This window comes from Adiantum capillus-veneris, chromosome 8 (assembly GCF_014529385.1).
Source record: "Adiantum capillus-veneris isolate H3 chromosome 8, ASM1452938v2, whole genome shotgun sequence".
In the NCBI taxonomy this organism is placed as follows: Eukaryota; Viridiplantae; Streptophyta; class Polypodiopsida; order Polypodiales; family Pteridaceae; genus Adiantum; species Adiantum capillus-veneris.
The window spans coordinates 46,102,149-46,115,547 of NC_140938.1; the positions used below are offsets into that span (position 1 = coordinate 46,102,149).

The 13,399-nt window shown below is 40.4% G+C and overlaps 1 pseudogene; it reads left to right on the top strand.

The window, feature by feature from the left end:
* Positions 1 to 12,479: 12,479 nt before the first annotated feature.
* On the top strand, positions 12,480 to 12,550 carry LOC147452069 (U5 spliceosomal RNA; annotated as a pseudogene).
* Positions 12,551 to 13,399: the final 849 nt, after the last annotated feature.

Below are 13,399 nucleotides of genomic sequence, written 5' to 3' on the forward strand. Positions count from 1 at the left end.
ATCTCCGGAGCCTTATTACTAGTCTTGCATTTGGTTTCAGTGGTATCCTATGTTGACAAACCTCTAGATCTTACCCTTTCAGATTTGTATGTTGCCAAGCAAACACATCCCTATACTTGTGAAATAGTTGATTGGCCCTCTCTTTGATCTCTGGTTTCAGATGCTTATTGATTTTCACCATTTTGAGATTCTCCTTTGAATCGAGATTGCATTCTTCAATTTCTTGATCATCTGGCAATAACCAATTTGGTCCACCTCCTTTCCATTTTTCCACTAATTTGCCTCCTTATCTATCTGAATTCCTGCTGCATATTCATTAAGTGGATTCCCTATCTTAGTTGAACCTGCTTACATGTCCATCCATTCACTGCTTTGATAGAAAATCTCTACATTAGTCTACCTTTTGACCCTCCTCTAACCTGAAGTCTTCAATTGCCTGTGCTTATTTTGCTAGTGTTCTTCTATCAAAAGTCACTGGTCTCTCTACTGGGCTAGACTTAGTGAAGTTTTGTGGATATTGTTTCCTTTGTCTTTCTGCTCTATCTCTATCCATTAGCACCGCATTCAAATAGAATTTTGCTATAGGAAATATGTTCATTGATGCGAGCATCCCCTCAACCTTCTTCGTCACATACTCCCTACATAGCTTTTCTACTCGCATAGCTTTCTTTCAGCTTCTAGTATTTTTGGTTTTTACCTGAATATGTCTATTGGGTCCATGGATTGTCAATGTGACCTCTATAGTCACGAATGGCTCTAGCATTCCTGAGCCACGGTCAACCCAACAACATGCTATATGCTCCTTGCACATCCAGCACTAGAAAACTGGTCTTACAGTTTTCTTTTCCAACTCTGATTTGTAAATTTTCTACTAACCCATTGGCCAAGACAACTCTTTGGTCAGACATCCTTATTTGAATGGTGTTGGCTTCATGTCGAATGCCTAATATGTTCTCCCAATATATTAACCTCTGCCCCGCCATCCAAATGACATGCAAGATGATCCTCACTTGCATAGAAGCATTTGATGGCATTGACAAAGTAGAACACCCTCGGGAGGTGTTCCTTGAAGGAACAAATGAATCAACTAGAACCTAGAGACAAAATCTCCCTCAAAGACTGCCATTATGGGAAGTACGCATGAATAATGTTTCTACCCGCACACTACATGCAGACGTTTGAAGAAGCTTTCATGATGGGTTTCTTTGAGATGGACTCCACCATCTCCAACCTACTAAGCAAGGATCTACAAGCAGGCATGTTGCTTATCAGAGCACGCTACTAAACAACCCACTACCTATCAATCAAGGTAGATATTATAGCCAAAGTCACCAAGTTCAACAAAGTCATTAAGACTTTGGTAAAAGAGACAATTTGACTATTGAAGATCTTCCACAACTTGCACGAGGATGTGCATCTGTTAGGAGGGGGGGGTGGCTGAAGCAGTTACGGGCACCCTCCTAGTCAACCACTATAGAAGGCGAAGACAGTTCCAACAGCAGGTGGGAACTGTCTCCTGAAAAGCCGAACAATGGATCAGTCACACGTCAGTAATTACCACGGCAGTTACTACAGTAACTTCTGGAAGGCTAAAATAGGACCCATTACATTGTAATCGGGCTTCTTGCTTCTTAGTTCTCTTGGCTTAGCACTTATCTTTTGGATTTAGCTTTCAAGTATTTTTGAGCTACAATCTCTTCACCTTTAACTTCACCTTGTAATCATTACTGCTATAATCATTTGAGCTTCAACCCGTTACACCTTGTACTGGTTGTCCCTGAACTATGAATCTGAAACTACAAACACTTTTCCAGTTGTCCAGTATGTCTCTCATTTCAGTATACTATTTCAGTTCAGATAACTATTTCAGTCCAGTCTCCGTTCTCTATTCTAGTTTCACTAGCTGAACTGACGACTTACCAGTAGCCTTAAATTCTAACACTGGAATCAGCTATCTGAAGAGATGATCAAGACTTTGGAAAAGAGACAATTTGACTATTGAAGATCTTCCACAACTTGCACGAGGATGTGCACCTATTAGGAAGGGGGGTGTTTGGCTGAAGCAGCTGACGGGCACCCTCCTAGTTGACCACACCTTGTCCAAGCCACATTTTTTAATGTAATATATCTTTTTTTTTGGGAAGCCTTGTAAATGCAGCTAATGTAATTTTGGTCCAAAAGCTGTAAACTTTGAGCCGTAATATTTGATCATGTGCTCAAAACCCAAGTAGTCAGTCGTTGGCCAATTTTTTAAACCTAGGTATATAAGCCAAACGCCTTATTTTTTATAGGGGTTTTTAAATATTATCTTTGAGAATTTGAGTACACGGGTAGAAGACCTATTTGATAAGCTACAAGGGTCGACCTACTTTAGTAGGATTGACCTAAAAAGTGGCTACCATCAAATAAGGATAGTTGATCAAGACATTGTAAAGACCGCATTTTGCACTATGTTTGGTATTTACAAATACATTGTCATGCCTTTTGGCTTGACCAATGCACCAACCACATTTAACCAATTGATGGAGAAGCTATTCAGGCCTCATCGAACCTTTACTGGAGTGTTCTTTGATGATATAATCATCTACTCTAACTCACTAGACGAACACAAGCAACACCTCCAGGTAATATTTCAAGTCTTACGAGAGAATAAACTTTATATTAATCGAAATAAAAGTGAGTTTTTCTTACAAGAGATTCAATATTTAGGTCACATTACCTCTCAAGATGGCATCCAAATGGATCCATCAAAGCTAGAGGTAATAAAAGGATGGCCTAATCCAAGGAATCTACATGAACTAAGAAGCTTTAGGTATGTGTGTATACTATAGACACTTCATAGAAAAGTTCTCACAAATCACGGACCATTACATGAACTAACAAAGAAAAACGTTAGGTATACATGGTCTGCCAAGGTGAACAATGCTTTCAAAAAGCTTAAAGAAAAGCTTATCTCTCAACATGTGTTGCTTATACTGTCGGATCTCTCAAAGCCATTTGAGGTCCAATGTGACGCTTGTGGTGATTGCCTTGGATTTTTTTTACTCCAAGAAGGGCACGCCATAGCCTACAAAATTCGAAGGCTCGGTCCTGTTGAGCAAGCTCTAGGCATATATTGAAAAAGAGCTCCTCGTAGTTCTACATGCCTTAGACTTGTGGAAGCACTATTTATTGGGGACTCCTTTCATTCTGCGAACGAATCTCCAAAGCCTTAAGTACTTCATGACGCAGACCAAGCTCTCCGACAAACAAATGAGGTGGGAAAATTTCTTTTCGCAATTTCAGTTTCATATTTCTCACATTGCTGGCAAGCATAATCAAGTAGCCAATGCACTCTCAAGACGGCCCGAGAGTGAATGCGGTTTCCATAGCAACTCACAATGATCTATCTTCTATGATAGATGATTACGCTATTGATCCTGATTTTGGAGATGTGATTTTAGACCTTGCACTTTATCTTCTCTATGGCAATAGACTATGTATCGCTAACTCACTACGTGAGAAAGTAATGTATGAATCTCATGTTCCTCCTTATGCGGGGCATAGAGGGATTCAGTCTACCCTGAAAGGGATAGAAACATATTTCTATTGGCCTGCCATGAAAGAAAACATACAAGAGTATGTTTATAAATATGTGGTATGCCAAAAGACGAAGTTTGATAGAGAGAAGCAACCTGGATTGCTTCAACCTTTGCCAATCCCTAATTCACCATGGGAGAGTATATCCATGGATTTTATCTTTGAATTGCCTAAGTCTATCCATGGCAATATGGGAATATGGACGATAGTAGACAGGTTCAGCAAACAAGCTCATTTTATATCTGTCAAAAAGACTATCAAAGCCCGTCAAATGGCAACCCTCTTCATATCACAAATCTTCAAGTACCATGGCTTGCCAATGTCCATAGTGTCGGATAGAGATCCTAGAATGACTAGTAATTTCTGGAAGGGTCTCTTTGAGAATTTAGGGACAAGGCTAAACTTCTCTTCGGCCTATCACCCGCAAACGGATGGCCAAAGTGAAATAGCTAACCTAACAATTCTTGATCTACTAAAAGCCTACGTAACGGAAGTAGATCAAAGGTCCCAATGGGAGAAGTACTTACCCTTAGTGTAGCATGCCTACAATAATATTGTACGTACCTCCATGGGAAAAGCACCTTTCGAGGTAATTGAGGGAAGATTCAAAAGCCCGCTGCTACTTAAGGTACATGGGAAGATCTTCGCTTAGTATAGCCGAGACCTACAAGAATCTTTCCAAAAGATTAAGGATGTTATCTCTATCTCACAACAAAGACAAAAGGCTGTTGCTAATAAGCACAGAAGAGCCCAAACCTTTAAAGAAAATGATTGGGTCTTGCTTAAATTTCCCAAGGCTCGATTAAGGCATACCACGGGCAAGAATCCTGTGGGACACAAAAATACTATGCCAAGTTAGCAAAAAGGTACTATGGTCCCTTCCAGATTCTTAGAACAATCAATGAGATGGCCTATCAACTCAAGTTGCCCAGTCATTGGCTCATACACAATGCTTTCTATGTGAGCCTATTAAAGCCTTACAAAGGAGAGCCACCTCAAGAACCAACTATTGAAGACCCACCGGAGATCAAGGACCAAGAAGAGGTGATGCAGCCTGAGTCCATTCTTGGTGCTGCAGCCCGAGTCCATTTTCCGACATGAAGACAATGTATTGAGAGGTAGTAAGATTATCCAACGGTATCTTATTAAGTTTAAGAACTATCCTTTTGAAGATGCTAGATGGATGCAAGGCATACAATCAAAGGATAACCTAAACCTTGTCAATGCTTACAATGCTTCCCTAGAGTAAGCAAATGTGACAATGTTTAAAATGAACAAAGTTTTTGTCTTATAAGACTTTTTTTTTTTAATTGTGCACAAATGTTAAGAAGTATGCATGATTAGGATCAAGTTTGTAGAGACGACGTGTTCCAAACACCACGTAGAGCTTGTCACTCTACTTTGGAAGATTGATAGGACTAATGCGTAGACATGCTTGCGGTAGCTTAGGCTCTCAAGCACCAAATGGATTAGTCATCCATTCTGGAATGATGTCGTAGGGTAAAATAAGGATCCTCTACCTGCTAGGAAAAGGACTAATGAATAGGCTTTATCTTCTCTACCCCATAGTCGAGGACAACTATGATTTCAAGGGGAGGTAATGTCATAATCTAATTCTCCTAAATGATTTTCTCATGTTAAACTGATCATTTAATATGGGGAAGTACCAGGGGAGAAAAAGCTAGAATATTGGTTAGGCTGGTAGACCAGTCACAGTAGGGATACAAAGGAGGGAAAATAGGGATCCAAAGGGGGGGCCATCTGCAAAAGAGCAATGTGCATCAATGGGCTTCAAAGACCCTAAGGTTTAGCCCATTAAGACTTCCAAAATGCTAAGGTTCCAAAATTCAAAGGTAATGTCCAATGGTCAAAACGTAGGGAATATTGGATGCTTGTGGGAAGACTCAAAAGCCTTCCCACATCCCTATCCTTGAGGGGGCTAGTCCTTTTAGTAGGGGATGAGAGAGAAACACACACACACACACACACACACACACACACACACACAACACACACTTTACAAGCTCCTTTTACATGGCATGGTGGACACATGTCAGATCCCTAGCCCAGTTGCCCCCAAGGTGCATTCAAATCCTATTGGATGGCCATAGAGGTGGACCAATGAGAATTAGGCTAGAGTAAATCTAGTAATTAATTTAAAAACACTTGATAAAAGAACCAATAGAAATTAAGCTCTCTAGAAGACTATTGGGGACAGTCTCCCAAGGGGTCCAATGAGCATTCAGCAGCACAATGGCTTGCCTGATTCCTATTGGCCAGAAGACTAAGGGGTCCAAGGAGAGTTTAATTGCATTATTTAAATACCTAAAGCTGTCACAAAAGGGGAAAGGGGGACACATGTCACAAGGCTATCACTTATGCTTCTTAATTGTCATTGGCTAAGCTTTGCAGGGTCCAATAGGATCCAGCATGTGCAATTAGCAAGAGGGGTCGACCAAGAGAGAGAGGGGGTTGATTTTTGCAAGGCATTAACACTTACACACTCACAAAAGCTCATGTGGGAAGTAAATAAGACTATCTCTCCTTCTCAAGCTTTAATGGAAAGCTCATCATCTACTCCAAGCTTGTGAGAAGGGAGGCCTACACCAACAACTCTTGGCTTTGTGATGCAAATCCAACCAAGATCCAAGCTCCAATGCATGCTCATATCCTCTACCATGCTAATTACTAAACTATGCTAAGCTATTATGAGTGATTATGTGAGGAGACATACTTCTTTCTCGTAAGAATACTCCTTCTTCCTCTCGATCTACTCTCATACCCCGCTAGCTCTCACCATCTTTGAAGGTGTGTGAGGTCTTGGGTCTGAGACTGTGAGGGAATTGATGTTGTGTTTTACAAGTGTGAGCTTGCTGCTTGAAGCTTCCATCTTCATTGCACCAGCAAGTTATTGAAGGAACACAAAATATTGTATTGTAAAATGCCTCCCTTGATGGAGGAAACCTATAATACAAAGCCTTTTGGAGTGGGGACCGGCTCCATGTAAATCCGGTCCTCAACTATTGTCAATAGCTTAATTTCTCTCTCTTTATGAAGTATTGTTCATGCCTATCTAACTAGGTGTTATGCTTTTGTTGCTCTCTCCATCCAAGCACTCTTGCTATGCTCATTAGGAATATATTCTAATGAAATGCTCACTATGTCTATGTTATTTTCCGCTACACACAAGTTATTAGACCATTAAATGTTACATAATGAATGATGTTTGCTCTAGCCTTTGATAGAGGATCAATTTAATGGATCATTGGCAAGCAAGCACATGACTATCTCTAGCTTAGCTTCATGTCCTTAATAACAATACCAATGCTAGTAGATCAGCACACCTTACTTAGCATTGGGCAAAACAACTCTAGCAGCATAACTATAAGCACTTGTAGTGGATCAACCATAGACATTATATCCACATAATCTGGTTGTACAACAAGACTATGCACAAAGTTTCAGATGCCCTTTGCAACTAGAACGTGCTACGTCATGTAAGCCACACTAAATAATTGTCTCCATAGAATTTTTCCTTTAAAAAGAAGATGTAAAACACATCATTGTTATTCGCAATATAGTTACGATTGCATGAAATGGAAAAGTCGATGATGTAGAGGAAAATTTTCAAAAAATCAATGTGTGCTACATGGCACAACCCACAAATTACTACTAAAAGTGCCTATATATGCTAAAATTTTCATTGTCCAAAAGCAACACCTCAGAGAGAAACAATTGGTTGCATAGGACAATTTGTAGTCGAAACAAAGGTCAAACCAAAGCAATGGGCAAGGTAGAGCTGACTTCAAAAGGAGAAATTTCAGTTGCTACACTTGCAAGAAGTATGAGCAGTTCGCAGCTCAACGTCCATATAGTTTGAAACCAAAAGCGTTTGAAGCCAAAGGAGTTAAACCAATTCTGGTAAGGGCAACCACAAGGAGTGTTGGACTAGTAATTGAAGACTTAATAAACAAGCTATATTAGGAGATGAAACAAACTGAAGAGGCTCAAAGGTGGGAAAAGTAGTGGGCTACATTGAATGCTAAGGCTAAGGCTAAGGAGGTTGATGAGTGGCAAGAGCAAAGAACTTTGGTAGCCAAGATCACAGAGGATCTGGTTAAGAATATTTCGGAGCAGTCAGGGTGCTCAGATGCTAGAACCATCAACAGACTCATGCCACAACTTTCAAGAGCTCAGGAGAGCAAGCCCACAAAAGGTGTATTTGGTAAGGAAGAAGTTGAAAAGAAATTTGATGAGTTAGTTAAGGCCTTGATGGAGTGCCTAGAAGAGGAGGTACGACAAGTCAACTAGACTTGGCCGAGGCTGAGAAAACAGATGTGAGGATGGAAAATGCACAAGGGCCATGCAAATCCTCACCAAGAGGTCAATCAGTCACTAGACACAAGAGATCTGGATGAGTTAGTTAAGGCCTCAATGGAGTGCCTAGAAGAGGAGGTACTACAAGTCAGACCAGACTTGGCCGAGGCTAAGAAAACAGACCCGAGGATGGAAAATGATCAAGGGCCATCCAAATCCTCACCAAGAGGTCAATCAGCCACTAGACATAAGAGGCTAGTTGAGGCCGTGAGGGATTCACTCTCTATAGAAAAGGATATGCCACCTACAAATGGAGAGTCTTGGAAAATCCCCCTATGTACAGCTTATGTGAAGTAAAAATGACCCCCCTTTCTACACTTATACGACATGTAGTTACTAAAATTATTATACCATATGTAAGGTTTGGTATAGTTTCTCACTTTCAAGTTTTAAAAAACCAAACTTGATGCCATAAAAGTTACATTTTCAAGTTCAATACCTTAATCATATTCGCTTATATGTGAACATGTAATGGGGTAACTGTAGGATTGGTGCTGATGATGCGGGATCGAGAAGAGCGTGTGAGAGTGTGGGGAAGGGAAGAGATGCATACGAGATATGAGTGGAGCTTCACTCTATGGGAATAGAGTGAGTGAGCCCCTTATTCATATTTAAATAAAGAATAAGGTATGAGTACACATGTGAGCGCTCGGACATGGTGAGTGGCTGGGCTATGAGTAGGCACATGAGACTTTACCCCAACAATCTCCCACTAAAGGCGAATGTGCCTATAAGTGGATCCTGCTAGCTAAACTACTAGTATGCACAAAGAGATATAGGTGAGAGACTCTCTAAACCTACACCCACTGGATTACTCCGTAGATGTGAATGCAATTGTATCCACTCTAGCACCAAGGAAGTCTACACATCAATACTAGAGCCTGCACACAATATTGCAAGTATCCTCTGATAACTTGCAATGCTCCACAATGCATCATGCTAGTGTCAGTCATGGAACGACTAACAATGCAAGCTGTAAATGCTCCCACCGTTGCTCCTATCTCGAGTCTCAACGTAAAAAGGTCATACATGAGTGTCCCAAATGCTAATGAAATTCGTGCATCCTTGGCTAACCTATCCCTGTTAACCATTGTATCATCGTCACTACTCTATCGCCCATACCCCCTCTCTTGTGCTCACTCACACTCACATCCAACAAGAAGATAAGGTGAGAGAGAAAGAGAGCAAGAGCACTGCATTAGTATTTTGAGAATGAAGAAAACCTAGGTCACAAGCCTTTGTGTGGGGTCATCTTGCTCACAAACGAGCATCCATATTCGGCCAGTTAGCACTAATTTCTTCTCTAAATAAGTTTGTGGTGAGCCTCTCATCAACGATCATGCAATCCCTGACCATGCACCTACGAGATTGAGAAGCCCGACCCATGAATCATTATCAGAGAAATAATAAGAATGTCATGCTAAAGTTAATAGTCAGCAAGAAGCAATCTAACTAGGAAGAATATCTACCCTTTTGAAATTTTCCTATAATAGGTCCAAACATTCAACAATTGGATTTACACCATTCATGTTGATTTATGGTTTCTAATTGAGATCTCCTATGGTTGTAGGCCTAACGAAGGAGAAGATTCAAAGCTGGATGCAAGAGCATTCGTAGCACACAAGATCGCACTACAACTTATGCAAACAAAGAAGACATAAAAGTGAACTTTGTAGAAGGTGGACTTATATTCCTAAAGGTTCCTTTGAAGTCAAAAACCATGAAAACGAGAAAGTGTGATGAAATTTCTCCTAGATATTATGGTCCTTTTAGGATCCTTAAGAAGATTGGGGATGTAACATATAAACTTGAGTTACGTGAGAGTTTTCAAGTACATCGTGTCTTTCATTTTAGCAAATTGAAGAAATAAATTCATAAGTTGCAAAATTTAGTTTCCCTAGAGATTGGCGGCCTTGATAGAGCCACCAAAGATACCCCATGAACTTGAGAGGATTTTAGAGCATCGGGATAGACAAACCTAACATAAAGTATATCAAGCGGCACTTGTTAAATAGACAATCATGTATGAAGAGCAACTGCTTGGGAGCACCATAGTGTGATTGCCAAGAAGTTCCCCTAGTATGTTTTCAAGGACAAAAACTCTTCTCAAGGGGGGGTAGAGTCACATAGCTTGTCATTGCTAGTGATAATGGTCAACCGGATTCCCTGGGTGGTCGGAGTGCAAAGGGAATTTGGGGTTCAAGGGGATGACACCCACCGATGGAGACTAATGGGTGACCACGCAAGTGTGAGTAGGCTTTCCATCACTATAAATGCCCGACCATTAACAATATGGTTGCATTTGGAGTTCAAAATCCCAAAGTATACCAATTTCAAAGGGTCTAGTCAAGTTCAATTCCAATGTATTCTTTGAGGCTAGTAAGGCCACAAATTGCCAAAATTGCCACTTTGTAATAGAAGGGTGCACAGAAAATGATTTTTACTTTAAAAACCCGACCAAGAAGCCTCTTTTTAGGTCTTTGGAGTGGGTCTTAGATCTCCAAATGAGAAAAATTTATAGTGTAGGATTGCTCTACGTACCCTATGGAAAGAATGTACAATTCCAATCCCCTATGAAGAGTCCCAGACCTTTGGGCTTTCCTAGGTTTTTGACTCAACTAGTATAGAACCTTGCAACATACTTTGGCAAAATTTGGTCCCTTCCTACATGCAAATGCTCTCCCTATTTACAATCGAATGGAAAAAATCATTAATTATGCATCAATGATATTATTTTTTATGGTTTGATTATAAGATGAATTTTGGAGATCTTTGAGAGAGATTTTAGCCTACGTACCCTACTCCTAGTATGTTGGAAATCAAATGAACTTAAAAAAATCAAAACTCTGATAGTAATCTCAATGTTGTTTTTGAATGGTCTTTGGGGCTCTTGTTTTTTCCAAGGCAAAAAACAAACAAACAAACTCAAATGTCCATGACAGTCAAGTGTATCACTTGACTCTACCCAAAAAGAGTTAATGAATGCTGTTTGCTCTAGCCTATGATAGAGGATCAATCTAATAGATCATTGGCAAGCAAACACATGACTCTCTCTAGCTTAGGTTCATGTCCTTAATAACAACACCAATGCTAGTAGGTCAGCACGCCTTACTTAGCATTGGGCCAAACAACTCTAGCAGCATCAGAACTATCAGCACTTGTACCATCAACCATATTAGACATTATATCCACATAATCTGGTCGTACAACAAGACTATGCACAAAGTTTAAGATGCCCCTTTGCAACTAGAACGTGCTACATCATGTAAGCCTGCACTTGTCTCCATCGAATTTTTCCTCAAAAAACAAGATGCAAAACACATCATTGCTATTCGCAATTTACTGATGATTGCACGAAATGGAAAAGTCAAGTACGTGGAGAATTTTTTTGTAAAAAACCAATGTGTGTTACATGGAACAACCCACAAAAGACTAACCAAAGTGCTTATTCTGCTAAAATTTGCAATGTCCAAAAGCAGCAAAGAGAGAAACAATTGCTTGCATAACACAATTCGTAGTGGAAGCAAAGGTGAAAATGAGCCTAAATTAGAACTTTGAAAATAGAAAGTTCTATGAGCTCTTCCAAAGGTTGTATCCCCGTAAAAATGGTCATCAAATATCATTGTGATATGAGAAAGTGAACTAGGAGGTTGTTGGCAATGCTGCTCAAAGTTTGCCATTGTACCAAATGTTGGAAATGGGAGTGCACGATGTGCATAAATGTGGGGAAGAAAAAAAAGAAGAAGGTCAAGGGCGGGGGCACAACAACACAAATTTCAAAGTCTACTATGATACCAAATGTTGGAGATGGGATTGTAGGAATGCAAATGGATATGGAGAAAAGGAAAAGAAGCTCAAGGGAACATATCACAAGACCAATATCACTGAGTATGCTATTAAAAAGATAAGTCTTGTCCTATGTATGTGGGTGTATATACAAGTGGAGGAATAGAACCTGAAAGAAATTGCCCCGATGGTCCTAAGTGTGTTCACCAATTCGGAGATACCGATGAGCAAAAGATCGTGAAAAGATGTAGGGAAGTGTGTAGAGCGTAGTAGAGTTATGCGGCTGCTGACGTATGGTAGTGAAATTTATGAGGATAGTTAGAGATACTTTCACATAACTGACAATGATTCTTGGGTAGGTCCAAGAAGCTATGGGTTGTTTTGAACAAATGTGAAGTGAAGTTTTGATTTGTGGCATGTGAGGAATGCACTTAAGAAGGGGGCCAACCCTAAGTTGGTGGGCAAGTGTATTCTTGAGGAGCTTATGGATGATATGGTTGGGTGCAAATGAAGGGTACAAAGGTTACTTGAGTCATGCATACTGATATGAAATTAGAGATTCATGTGTGTTTTATGAGGATAATTAGTGAGAATGATTGTGGGCAAGTGCATGCTCATGGTGGGCCTAGTCAAGCTAAGTGGACTAATGTGGCATTGTCCATGATAACCCACATCCAAGAGCACAAGGCTCATGAGCCACTACGCATGAGGCCTATCCTCCTCTCACTCAAGATGCAAGTTGAGCACAAATTAAAGCAAACTATTCTTTTGCCTTTTACTAAAGAATAAAGTGTGCTCGACCCATTTTAAGCACCTTCCATCCATTCCTAAGTAGAAATAGAAACTTGAACATCAAAAACACGAGCAACCTAGAGCTTGATGCTCATTAATTCATCGAAAGCGGTGCCAAAAATGTTAAGAATAGAGGCCTTTCCATGCGTTGTGTGCAAGCCACAAGGGCTGTAAACACACAACCTTGTTGTAGGCAAGCCCGACAGATGTAGGAAGTGTGTCACTCACCGTACTCTGTTGTCATCGAGTGATCCTCATGCCATAGTGAAGAGGGAGCTTGCCATTGCTTCTTGACTGCATCGTTGCCATTGTATCGACGTCGCTACTCTATCATCCATACCCTCTCTCTTGTGCTCACTCACACTAACATGCAACAAGAAGATAAGGTGAGAGAGAAGGAGAGCAAGAGCATTGCATCAATATTTTGAGAATGAAGAAAACCTAGGTTACAAGGCCTTTTGTTGGGGACGTTCACAAGCGGGCGTCCACATTCGACCAATCAACACTAATTTCTTCTCTAAATAAGTTTGTGGTGTGCCTCTCATCAACGATCACCCAGTCCTCGACCATGCACCTACATGACTGAAAAGCTCGACCCATGAATCAATATAAGATAAACAATATGAATGCCATCCTCAAGTTAACCATAAGTAAGAAGCAATCTAATTGGGAAGAATATCTACCCTTATTGAAATTTTCCTATAGTAGGTCCAAACATTCAACAACTAGGTTTACACCATTCGTGTTGATTTATGGTTTCTAGTTGAGATCTCCTATGGTTGTATGCCTAGAGAAGGAGAAGATTCAAATCTAGACATGAGAGAATTCGTAGCGCACAAGATCGCGCTAAAACTTATGCAAACGA